This window comes from Schistocerca gregaria, chromosome X, assembly GCF_023897955.1.
Source record: "Schistocerca gregaria isolate iqSchGreg1 chromosome X, iqSchGreg1.2, whole genome shotgun sequence".
Classification (NCBI taxonomy): Eukaryota; Metazoa; Arthropoda; class Insecta; order Orthoptera; family Acrididae; genus Schistocerca; species Schistocerca gregaria.
The window spans coordinates 866136111-866147293 of NC_064931.1; positions in this window are offsets into that span (position 1 = coordinate 866136111).

An 11183-nucleotide genomic window follows, 5' to 3' on the forward strand; every position below is an offset into this window, starting at 1 on the left:
ATAAAGGAAGAAGATAAGACAGTCGTGAAACACATTGCTTTTGCAAGCAGGATACTTTCTCCAGCAGAGCGCAATTATTCTGTAACAGAATTAGAGACACTATGTGTAATTTACGCTTTTAAGCGATTCCGTCATTTTCTATATGGCCGACATACAACAATATATACCGATCACCGAGCAATCCAGTTTTTATTGTCAGCAAAACTTACGCACGATAGATTAAGCCGCTGGAAATTATACTTACAAGAGTTTGATTTTACCATTATACACATTCCAGGCACGCAGAATACTGTTGCCGACGCATTGTCGAGGTCCATTCACAATAAACGCATGGAGAAAGAAAATACCTTTTGCTACAACAACCATAGTATTATGTATATTAAACAAGTAGCTTTCGAAAACTTTATATCAGCAGCATTACAGGATATAGAGAGAGAACAGCAGAAAGATGAAACACTGAAAGAGATTGTAACGCTTTGGAAAGACAGAAGTAACGCTAAAGTCAGACTTCATTACACTGTACATCAAAATATACTCTTTATTCGATCATACCGAGACGGTAATGATTGGCTTTTATGCATTCCGGAAGGGATCGTAAATAAACTGATATGGTATACACATCTAAGTTATGGACACTACGGAGCGAGGAAATGCTTTCTGATTCTGCGACAAAATTGCCACTTTAATAACATGGAAAAACACATAAGAAAAGTAATAGCATCATGCAAGATATGTCAAAAAGCTAAATCATCAACAGTGTCACACATTCCACCATTGTATCCCATCATACCGGTTAAGTTAAGACACATGGCAGCAGTGGATCTTTTCGGTCCAATCCCCAGAACAAATAATGGTTATAGTTATATTTTTGTAGCTGTAGAACTAACATCCAAATTTGTAACATTTTCTCCACTAAGGAAAGCAACAGCAAGAACAGTATCAAGAGCGTTTGTAAGAGATTTTCTATCAGTAGTAGGACGTGTACAGAAGGTTATTTCGGATAACGGTCCGCAGTTTAGGTCAGACGTATGGAAGAAAATGTTAGAAAGTAAGAACATAACACCTATTTACATATCAAGATATCACAGTTCTTCCAACCCATCAGAAAGAATAATGAAAGAGATCGGGAAGTTATGCAGAATTTATTGTCATAAAAGACATACAACATGGGATAAATATATTTTACAGTTTCAAGAAGTGATAAATGCAATACCCAATGAATCTACGATGCTATCACCAACCGTAATACTGACAAATAAAGACCCACCGAACAAAATTACCGAACTAATTACTTTTCCTAAGACGCGTAGGCTTCGACATTGTGAAATAATAGACACAGCATTAGCAAACACTAAAAGAGCTGCAGATCGGCGGAAGAAACAACAGAAGCAGGTAAGTCGACTACAGAAGTACGAGATTGGCGACAAAGTACTGATTCGCACTCATTTTCTTTCCAACAAAGGTAAGCACAGATGCCGTAAATTCGAACTTCTGTATGCAGGCCCTTACAGAGTTCGTAATATTCCACACGCTAATGTAGTGCATGTGGAAACGCTACCTAAGAAGAAATCATTAGGGAATCATCATGTATCCAACGTGAAACATTTCTTGACTTAAATTTTTGCATTTCAGCTGACGAAAGGACGGCGTGACACGTAAGTATGCAACAATGGTAGTTTCAGCTCGCTTCAGTAACAAACAAAGCCGCGACACGCAGCGGGCCGCTAATATTTCACCGTACCTTAAAGAACACAGCAGTACTTAATGATGCTACGCCAGCCAAGACAAATAAAAACACGAGAAACATTTCCTAACTTAAAGAGAACATGCAGACAACGACACGACGTATGAATTTGTGCACTGAGAGCTCATAAATGAAAGAAATTTTTTTTATAACGTGACATAATTACTTAAGAAAATGTCGATTTTTGCAATAGCTAAACTGATAATATAGATCGTTCATTAATCAATTATTTTAGTGGTAACATTAAGATGTACTCTTTATTCCAGAATGCAGCATTGTTGTCACACGTCATCAAAATGAAACATAGTTTTAGTTAGAATAAGGATGTGAATCTTTAGGTCACGCAGATAGCTGACGCTAATTGTCATTACAGAAATTTTATAGGTCATGCCAGGAGCTGACGTGATTTTGCAGCAGTTAATATTATGATAAAGTGTTTTATAGGTCATGCCAGGAGCGGACGAGAAGTACCAGAAGATGTTTATTGAAGTCATGCCGTGCACTGACGATAATTAATACTGAATGTTTTATAATAAGTCATGCCGTGCGCTGACGTTAATTAATGCTGAATGTTTATAACAGGTTATGCAGAGAGTTGACACAGATGCAGAAGAAGAATGTGTATGTTATGTTAGTATATAAGAAATGTATAATGTTAAGAAATAATTTTGCTAGCATGTGACACATTGCAACACTATGGATGGGGACCACACATTACAATGTCTAACCAGAATAATGTTTACCTTAATTTTCAGCTGCAAAAGAATACTTTAAATAATTTTATGACAGTAATTTTATTGTATATTATGACCTGACATTTGACGACTCATAACTGACGACTACACCCCTGAATGGAAGATAAAATTTTAGGACAGTAAGTCAAGAAATGCATTGTCAACAAAATTTATAATTAATGATGTAAGAAACTAAGATATGTAAATACAGAATAAGTAATAATGTACTTGTCTATAACAAATCTGTATACTATCAAATACTGAATAAGTAGGAACTTTTATGTCTTTTATATATGGGAATAATTTTCTGGAAGAATTCTTAAATTAAAACTACATATTGTTACAAATTACGACACAACATATTTTGTCATAGGGAAAATTATTTGGTAGTCAAATTATGGTACCAAAAATGTCTTGGTAGTCAAATTATGGTACCAACAATGTCCGTGAACCCATTGCCAAAACAATTTTACCCGTACCTTAATTCCTGTGCATCCCCATGGTTATTGAGCACAGAATCAGTGAATTGTGAAACACGTGACTTCAACCAATGATGTTCTCGATGAGGTGTTTGCATACCTAGCTGCACACCACAGCCCGATGTATGTCAATTGGTGCCTGCATACCTAGATACACACCACAGTATGATGTACGACAATAGGTGTTTGCATACCAAGATGCACACCACCAACCTTAATGGACCATTGGAGATGGAACTTAATCCTGATGTGGCTGCGGCAACTCAGGCTATTCGACGACGTACTTAGTGTTTGGGTACACTAAAACTATGGAGCAAGGCGATGATGGAACCACATGGCGAAACCTGGTGTTGTGCTATGTGAGGGAAAGGAACAGACTTTTGAGTGCATTCACAGACAGTTGCCAGTGCTTTGACCATGCTATCCAATTCCTTTTGTACCTTCCTTAATTGTGGTACTAAGAGATGCCAATTTGAATTAAATGTTTCGTAATGTAAACTTTCAATTGCTTCATATGATCTGTATATTGATTTTCACATTTACTCTTATTCTTGTTGTTAAATTTAAGGGAACCAAATTTTACTTGATGTACAATTCCTACTAAAACCCTTTCTATTTACATATTCTCTTTATTAGAGATAGACAAATCATTTCGTATGACAGCATTTGTGTATACACTTTGTTCAAACTATTTTCTATAATCAAATTTTATACTTATGTTGAGTCCATATGACTCAACAACGTAGTAAAATTTTAAGAAATCCGAGTAGCGGCATATGTAATTATGTAATAGGCGTATTTAAACTGTTTTAGCATGTAATTATCTGAACTGTTTCTTATTTAAATTGTTTTGTTAATGAAATTGCATTGTGTATTATTGAGAAAGAGCAGGAAACCGCGCATAGATACATTTTGAGAAAGAGCGGGAAACAGCGCGCAGTAATACATCTGTAATGGTAGCAGGGATTGTCTGCACCAAAAACCATTGTTGGCGGCGAGACCGCACTTTTGTAGCATTGAGCGTTGGAAGCGAGCAGTTGCGAGTAAGATGTGAGACGAGGCAGTCGTAGCTAGCGAGACATGAGAGGAGGTCGCTGTAAGCGAGGTATGAATTAACACTTTGAAAGAAGCGGTGTGCTCGCCAGCCACTCGCTATATGTAGCGCAATGCTAGTTTTTAAGAATTTTTGTAAAGAACTATGCCCCTTGTAATTGTTTGTCAAGATCGTTCTCAGAATATAGTTATGTAATTTTGATGGAAAATTAGGTATGTAGCGCAACGCTACTTTTTAAGAATTTTTGTAAAGAACTATACCCCTTGTAATTGTTTGTCAAGATCGTTCTCAGAATATAGTTAACTTCTACCAGATTAAATGCATTAAGAATTTTCTATCCCAAAATCATTCACGTAAATGCTTTACGGAATTTATTGTTATCTTAAAAGAAAAGTCTAAACTGAGCTTCAGCTTTTATCAAATCTAAATTAACTTCAACTTAAAGAATTCCAGTCACAAAGTATTATGAAACTCCACCAGCAGCTTATAATTATGTTAAAGAGAAGTAAGTATATTCATTCCACAGTTTGCTGTAGCAGTCAGATGGCGATCCAGTATAAATAATTAAAGGTAAGAATCAGTCTTAATAATTTCAGGTAACGACTGAGGGCCACGGCGACAACACATTTTATGTTTCGTCGTAATAATCAGCAGGTAGTCTTGACAGAGCAGCAGTTAAAAGATTTTAAGAGACGCAGCGTTCAGTCAGCAAGCAAACGTTCATCCAATATTAGACGGGAAGGTTTCACTTGGCGATATCCATTCAGTACGACATTTTAGTGAATCTACTGTGGATATGAATATACTGACTTTGATAATAGTGTGAATAAGTTACTGTTAAGTGGCGCAACGCATATACTAAAGTGTATAACTTTTATTCACAGGTCATCGGCAATTCTGTTTGGTTTATTGATTCGGCGTTGAAAAGTGTTTGTTCAGTGTTGAATCCGCTTTGAACAGTGATATATTTTGTTGCGTGTGATGATTATAGACAATGTCCCGCAGAATAATTACTCGTTCTCAAACTGATAAAACTGTACAAAATACTGACGAGAGATTCTTTTCTGGAATAGGCAGTAATAATACGTGTGAAAACCCTGATTCTGAAACGTTAGGGGAACAGACATTTAATAACTGTAACAATATGGAAGCGTTTAACGAACAAGTAACTTCAGAAATGCCCACAGACAATGAAACGGTAGTGCAAAATAATTTGGCATTAAATGCAACAGACGGTACACAGTCACAAATTCCGCATAGTAGACATAACAGTTTCAGTAACGAAACCACTACAATGCAGTCAGACAGAGAGACTCCATTAAGCACTGATTTAGATTCAAACGGTACACAGCTACACAACCTGCGTAGCAGATCCAACAGTTCTCATGACCAAAATTCCGAAATTACGGAAAACGTGACGCAGTCACAATCATCTGAGGATGTTCAAATGAACACAGATCTACAGCCTTTAACAACGAATACAAATACACACAGAAGTCAATCCGAAACGGATCCAATAATGGCATTTTTGCTACAAATGAGACAAGACATGAATCAAAACTTTAACAGAGGGTCACAAGAATTAGAAAAAAGGTCACAAGATCTAAAAAACGAAATTAAGGCAGAACTCGCACACACAGATCAGAAATTAGACAACATGTACCAAAATCTAAAACACGAAATCAAAGTAGAAATTCAAACAGTCGCTGAAAAATGTTCACAATCAACACAAGAATTACGCGACAAAATTCAAGAAATATCCGATAAACAAGCAACATTTGCAGTTAGTATACGGGAAACAATGACAGAAAACTTTGCTAAACAAAACGCTCAGATTGATGAACGTTTTAACAATCACACAGAAAACTGTTTGATACGTCACCGTAAACTGGTGCGATCGCAGGATAAAGAACGAAAAGAATTACTACAAACAATCACTAAACAGCGTCAGGACGACAAAAAGAAAGTGTTTGCCCAGGGCAAAACATATGTAGACAATCACATACAGTCGATCTCGGAAGAAATCGAAACGGTCAAAGAAACAAATAATCAAATACAAGACAGGCTTACAGAAATCCAAACACAGACAATCGATGTGAAAACTTCTACAGACACTGAAATCCAGAATGTTAAAGATAAATTAACAGAGGACGTTCAGACACTAACTGACAAAATAGAACACATAGAAATTAACCATGACACAGAAAATTTAAAGGCAGATTTTAAGAAAGTCACCAAAAGCAACCGTAAATTACGAAACGAACTGACAGAAAAGATCAATGAACTCACTACAAGAATAGATCTTTTAGATACTAACAATGACGAGAGATCAGACGACACTGCACCAGTCCCAGTGCAACAGAACTCTAATAGTAATAACACGCCATTGACAAATATACAACAAACTATCACAGATCTAAAATCGCGTAATGATTCATTGCATCAGCAAATAAATTCTCTACAGCAAGAGATAGCGGACGCACAAGAAACCGCCGCACATTATCATTTTCAACAGAACACACACCGTTACGAAATGCCTCAGATCCATAATACATATAATGTTGGTAGACTTCAGAGAGTAAGAGATTTTACCCAGGAAGAAAGACACCCGAATCCATATTCAAGACAATACGACAACACTTACACACACAGACATGACAGTTTTGATCACAAACATTTTCTTTCAGTTAGAAAGTTTAAAACATTTAAAAACGACAGGGCGCAAATACATCCGTTGGATTTTATCCAACAGTTCAGGGGAGCACTTCCACCATCATGGCCAGTACAACATAAGTTAGAATTTATTGTCAGTTTTCTTGAAGGAGAACCAGCACGACGAATGCGACCAATTGCTAGACAATGTTTTTCCGTAGAAGCATTTGAGGAAGCATTTTTATCAGCATATTGGTCTGACACTACACAAAACAGCATCAAAGATCGGCTACTTAGTTTGCCAAACTTTGAAAATTCTACCTTTCCAACAATCACACAATTTTTCGAGTACATGGTGGAACAGAACCAGTACCTCAACGAGCCATACAGTCAATCGGCATTAATACAGCTTTGCATTTCAAAACTGCCCAGAGCTTTGAAAGTGTCATTACTGACAGGGCAACAAAAGGACAATGTATCCGCTTTTAGAGACATCTTACAACTATTAGAAGCACACCAGGCAGACTACGCATTTGTTAACAAAAATTTTTCACGACAGAACGGAAAACAAACAAACTCAGCTACTTTTGAACAAACACGATTTGGTAATAACAATCCGAGTAAACGCTTTCGCAGCGAAAATGACAACGAAAACAGGAGTAATGAAAAACATTATACTGACACGGTAAATTTATATTCAGGACAGCAACAGAATCCGAGACTTAACACGCAACCGAATAGGTCAAATTTCCATATGAATCATCGCTCAGATAATGCGACCGGGGAAGGCCATTACAGGGGTCGACCGCAAAATGAACAAAAACAAACGTTTCTACGGGGTGCAGGTGGGCTGCCGTACAGTCACAGTTATAACGACAGGAGAAAAGAAAACGAACACAGACCGCCGAGGACGTTCCACAATGACAATTTTAACGGAAACTACAACAGGGCCCAACAGCTGCGTTACCGTATGAATGTACCAGACACCAGATTTCATCCACCAGACACTGCTAATAATCAAAACGGCAGAACTGTACAGTTGATAGAACACATACCAAACTCCAAGCTGAAAATCACATATCGGAAGAATTATGACTAGAGAAAACCTGCAATGAATCTCTTAATGTCGATACTATGAAATCACACAGAGAAAACATAACGACCGAAAATGCCATTACATTTGACGACGTGAGAGACACATTGTTACAGGAAAAACCAATCCTACAGAAAACAATATATCACCCAATAATAGAGATAAATTTACAGTCGCACAATATTTTAGCGATAATTGATTCAGGTTCACCTATGTGCGTAATTAACGAAGACACATTTAACAGATGCAATAGCAATAATGATTACCCAGTATTTCCTTTAAACAGAACGAAGGTCAAGGGAGCTTTTGCAGGAAAAGGCATTGAAGTTAAAAGACAGACACAATTAACATTTGTTTTTGCAGGGGAAACGTTCCACAGTGATTGTTGGATAGTTCCGAATTTAACAACAGACATGATATTAGGAATAAATTTTCTTGTTCAGTACGATGCGAAGATTGACTTCAAATCGTCATACCTCACACTACAAAAGGAAAACAGGGAAGTGATCGTAAGATTTCAAAACACAGTATCCTCCGAAGAACAAAATATGCACAGGATCGAGATTATTACTGATTCTCAAGATAACGATTGTTATATCGCACTATACACGAACACACTTAATAATGACTTGGTAGAGGAACAGGAGTACAATATGTTCGAGACAATTACACGCAAGGTAGACAATAGTGTAGCAAAATGCGACACAGAACGCACAGAACTTGAAAATATTCTGGTACAACACAAAGCAGTTTTTGCCAATGTTCCAGGAACAATGACAGGATTTATGTACGAATTTCAGGTGAAACCACACGAGACTTTCAAAGCAAAGCATTATCCAATCCCACACATACACACAGAAGCAGTTAAGAAAGAATTACGAGCAATGATCGATCAAGGAATAATAGAACCAGCAGCCAGCCAATATATAAATCCACTACACATTGTTGAAAAGAAGGATGGATCACTACGTTTAGTTTTAGATTCACGTCAAGTTAATAAAATAATCATTACAGAAACCGACCGACCACAGACGTTAGAAGAGTTACTGCAAAAATTTCATGGCACCTCCATTTATACTACACTCGACCTCAAATCAGGGTTTTGGCAAATCCAACTACACCCAAATTGCCGAAAATATACGGCATTCCTTTGCTTTGGGGAATGCTATCAATTTTGTAAACTTCCGTTTGGACTAACGATTTCGTCTGCCGCCTTTATACGAGGCATGAATACTATTCTACCACAAGATCTGAAAAACAAAATTACTACATATGTCGATGACATTTTAATTGCAGCAGAAAACTGGGAACAACACAATCATACTCTTCAACAATTACTGAATACATTCGAGCAGAATGGTATAACTATAAACTTGCGTAAATCTGAATTTGGTAAAGCGTCAATAAAATTTCTAGGGCACATTATCTCACAAACAGGTATCGCACCAGACCCTGACAAATTGCAAGCACTGAAAGACATCGACGTGCCAACAAACAAAAAGGAACTTCGGAGCTTTTTAGGTCTTATCAATTATTTTAGAAAATTTATCCACTACAAAGCATTAGACACGCCCTTGCTATACCAGCTTACAAGTAAAAACACACTTTGGTCATGGATTGAAGATGTTGAAGCTGAATTCGAGAACTTGAAAGAAGCATTATTAAAAGCACCTTTGTTATCACACCCTGACCCAACACAAAACTTTTCCGTTGCAACAGATAGTTCAACCACAGCACTAGGAGTACATATTTTCCAAGCAATAAAGGAAGAAGATAAGACAGTCGTGAAACACATTGCTTTTGCAAGCAGGATACTTTCTCCAGCAGAGCGCAATTATTCTGTAACAGAATTAGAGACACTATGTGTAATTTACGCTTTTAAGCGATTCCGTCATTTTCTATATGGCCGACATACAACAATATATACCGATCACCGAGCAATCCAGTTTTTATTGTCAGCAAAACTTACGCACGATAGATTAAGCCGCTGGAAATTATACTTACAAGAGTTTGATTTTACCATTATACACATTCCAGGCACGCAGAATACTGTTGCCGACGCATTGTCGAGGTCCATTCACAATAAACGCATGGAGAAAGAAAATACCTTTTGCTACAACAACCATAGTATTATGTATATTAAACAAGTAGCTTTCGAAAACTTTATATCAGCAGCATTACAGGATATAGAGAGAGAACAGCAGAAAGATGAAACACTGAAAGAGATTGTAACGCTTTGGAAAGACAGAAGTAACGCTAAAGTCAGACTTCATTACACTGTACATCAAAATATACTCTTTATTCGATCATACCGAGACGGTAATAATTGGCTTTTATGCATTCCGGAAGGGATCGTAAATAAACTGATATGGTATACACATCTAAGTTATGGACACTACGGAGCGAGGAAATGCTTTCTGATTCTGCGACAAAATTGCCACTTTAATAACATGGAAAAACACATAAGAAAAGTAATAGCATCATGCAAGATATGTCAAAAAGCTAAATCATTAACAGTGTCACACATTCCACCATTGTATCCCATCATACCGGTTAAGTTAAGACACATGGCAGCAGTGGATCTTTTCGGTCCAATCCCCAGAACAAATAATGGTTATAGTTATATTTTTGTAGCTGTAGAACTAACATCCAAATTTGTAACATTTTCTCCACTAAGGAAAGCAACAGCAAGAACAGTATCAAGAGCGTTTGTAAGAGATTTTCTATCAGTAGTAGGACGTGTACAGAAGGTTATTTCGGATAACGGTCCGCAGTTTAGGTCAGACGTATGGAAGAAAATGTTAGAAAGTAAGAACATAACACCTATTTACATATCAAGATATCACAGTTCTTCCAACCCATCAGAAAGAATAATGAAAGAGATCGGGAAGTTATGCAGAATTTATTGTCATAAAAGACATACAACATGGGATAAATATATTTTACAGTTTCAAGAAGTGATAAATGCAATACCCAATGAATCTACGATGCTATCACCAACCGTAATACTGACAAATAAAGACCCACCGAACAAAATTACCGAACTAATTACTTTTCCTAAGACGCGTAGGCTTCGACATTGTGAAATAATAGACACAGCATTAGCAAACACTAAAAGAGCTGCAGATCGGCGGAAGAAACAACAGAAGCAGGTAAGTCGACTACAGAAGTACGAGATTGGCGACAAAGTACTGATTCGCACTCATTTTCTTTCCAACAAAGGTAAGCACAGATGCCGTAAATTCGAACTTCTGTATGCAGGCCCTTACAGAGTTCGTAATATTCCACACGCTAATGTAGTGCATGTGGAAACGCTACCTAAGAAGAAATCATTAGGGAATCATCATGTATCCAACGTGAAACATTTCTTGACTTAAATTTTTGCATTTCAGCTGACGAAAGGACGGCGTGACACGTAAGTATGCAA